Source organism: Mauremys mutica, chromosome 4 (genome assembly GCF_020497125.1).
Source record: "Mauremys mutica isolate MM-2020 ecotype Southern chromosome 4, ASM2049712v1, whole genome shotgun sequence".
Lineage (NCBI taxonomy): Eukaryota > Metazoa > Chordata > Testudines > Geoemydidae > Mauremys > Mauremys mutica.
In genome coordinates, this window is record NC_059075.1 from 156,202,818 (window position 1) to 156,205,555 (window position 2,738).

At 56.6% G+C, this 2,738-nt stretch overlaps 2 non-coding genes across 2 annotated transcripts; both read left to right on the plus strand.

Annotated features, from left to right (window-relative positions):
- Positions 1-359: 359 nt before the first annotated feature.
- On the plus strand, positions 360-441 carry TRNAS-UGA. Its single transcript has one exon. It is a non-coding gene; the product is annotated as a tRNA-Ser (tRNA).
- A 1,484-nt stretch (positions 442-1,925) lies between these two features.
- On the plus strand, positions 1,926-1,998 carry TRNAV-GAC. The gene has a single exon. It is a non-coding gene; the product is annotated as a tRNA-Val (tRNA).
- The last annotated feature ends 740 nt before the right edge of the window (positions 1,999-2,738 follow it).

The window sequence follows — 2,738 nt, forward strand, 5'->3', positions numbered from 1 at the left end:
GTTGCGACCACTGTTCTATATTTGCAGTGAATATTGTAGAAAGGTTGTCGTGTAAGAGGTCTATGGAGAGGTTCTGATTGCCTGATTATAATGATGCTATCTCTAGATGTGTATCATTTTTGTAGTTGACGTTATAAATATTGGCTCTATGCTGCCTGTATTTCAAACTTGTGCTCTGCTTCTGGGAACACCCCGGACAAGTTGGTGTCAGTTCTGCCTAGCCTGCTTGATGGCCCATTAAGGACCATCAGCTCTACAATCGCCCCATGGAGAGAAGGCAGATACGCCTTGTGACTTGACACCTGGGCATTGGGATTATTTACCAGTTTCTCTGTCATTGGGGCAGTTTTTTGCTCACAGCTGTGATGGCCAGGTGGTTAAGACATTGGAGTTGAAATCCAATAGGGTTCCCCTGCGCAGGTTCAAATCCTGCTCACAACGAGGTCTGTGTTTTTGCCAGTCCCTAACCCGGGCAATACCTCTGTGCAACCCCCTGAGACACTCTCAGTTCTCTCCCCGCCCCAAGTAAATCCTGTTCTGCTCCTTCCATAGAGATGCCTGGGACACCCCCTCACACTGTGTCCCTGAGGGGTCAGGCAAACTCTCAGCGCCTGAAGCCTCTGCCACTCACCTAGTGCCCCATAGACCAGCCATAGCCCTGGGTCTGCTCCTCTCTGTAGAGTGTGAAAGGAGCTGAGTCAGCGACTCCATGGGAGCTACGGGGCTGCAGAACCAACAGAGAAAAAATAGGTGCTCAGCGCCCACTGGCAGCCAGCTCCCCACCACCCCACAACAGGCCTTGCTGACAGGCTCCTCCTCTTCCCCTTCAGCACCTCCCACTTGCCAGTGATCAGCTGTTCAGTGGGGTGCAGGAGGCGCTGGGTGGGGAGGAAGAGGTGCGGGAGGGAGAGGAATGGGGCAGGAGGGGACAGGGGTGGGGGCTTGGGGGAAGGGGTGGAGTGGGGGCAGGGCCTGGGGAGGAAAGGGGGGATTTGTCCCAGACCCTGGATCCCTCTAGGGCCGGCCCTGAAGGGAAGCACTGACTATCACAGTGACAATACAACTGACCAGCCTTGTGGGGGAGACTGAGGGAGATCCGCACTCACCAGGTCTCTTCTCTCCCCCATGGTGAGCCAGACACTGCTCTCCCCTGCCTCTCACTCTAGCAGCTGGACGCCAAGGAGCCATTTCCCCACAGGAAGTGCATTGAGTGCCCCTGTGGTGCTGGGGGGCTGGCGCTGCTGCTGCCTGTGGGGCTGGCAGGGGGGCTGAGGTCTGCACAGACTCTCAGTTGCCAGGCCGGAGGGGGCACTTGGGACCTCACCAGACTGGCTCAGTGAAGACGGGGGTTGACAGAGCAATACAGAGCAGGGAGCAGCATCCGCCCATGCAGCCAGGCAATGAGCATTTCCCACAGCCTGGAGCCGAGGGCGGCAGCTGCTGTTCCAGCTCCTCGGGACAGGCCCTGTCAGCCAACAGCCACTTCTTACTCCCCACAGCTAAGGGCGCCGGGTTCCTCCGGTGGGGGTGTGGGGCAGCCGTTCGTTTTCCTGTTCGCACTCCTCTGTGGTGTGAAAATCGGGGAGGGGAGGCAGAAGCCCCACTTCCCTCCCGAAATGACGCCCAGTGGGGGAAGCCAGGACAACAGGGTGGGGCGGCAAGTGGTGGCCAGACTCTCACTGCCAGGGTCTAGTCTAGCTCAGGGTCCAGCTCAACTTCCTCCCCGTGCCACTGGCCCCCAGTCCCCTTCCACCACCAGGTCAACCCGGGCACTAAGGCAGGAACAGGGTGAGGCAGCAAGTCAAGCTGAGCAAGGCAGGCAAAAGCAGGTCTTGTCTTCATGGACAGCTCACAATGACGTCCTTTTTGTGTGCAACTGCTGCAAAAACCTCCCAGACAGAGAAGCATCAGGCTGTTACACTGCTGCCAAAGTAGCTCAGTTGGGAGAGCCTTAGACTGACAATCTATAGGTCCCTGGTTCAATCCCAGGCTTTGGTAGGTTCTTTCATCTTCTTTGTGCAGGGGCAGCTTGTTCTCTGACAGCACAGCGGTGCCTGCACCCAAGGTGAGCAGGGCTGGCCTAGAGCAAAGCAATTTTGCGGGCCCCTTCCATTAAAAAAAAGTTGCAATACTGTATTCTCATGGGGCCACTGTGGGGCCTGGGGCAAATTGCCCCACTTGCCTCCCCTCTGGGTGGCACTGAAGGTGAGTCTCTGAGCTTGGGCTCTGCAGTAGGAAAACATAGAGTGGGCTTCTGCCTCTAGTTGGCCCACCTGACCTTTAAGGATGAGAGATGGCAGGAAGAGAGCAAGGCAGGGTGAGCCTCAGGAATGGTGCCAGAGGGCTGCTGGGCAGTGACAGGCAGGGATTGGGGATGAAAACTCCTCTGCGCAGCTGAGCAATGGCAGTACCCTGGAAGGGGCATCTGTAAAAATGGCCATGTGGAAGGTGGCAGGGATTTGGGGGCCCAGGAGGAGGTACTTGATGTTCAGTGCCTTGGAGCAGCTGGACTTGGACATGGTGGGTGTTCAGGAAATGCACATTAACAACTCTAGGGTAGCTCAATAGGCAGAGGGTGATTGGAGGAAGGGCCTCCTGGCCAGGGAAGAATAATGGGGCTGGAGTCTTGTTTTTCACATTCGCGGTGCGAGTACAGAAGGTGGGGGAGCTCTGACCAGGGAGGGCATTACTGGTGGGCTTTGTGCTCTGTGGCACTGGTTACTGCTATATTAGTGTGT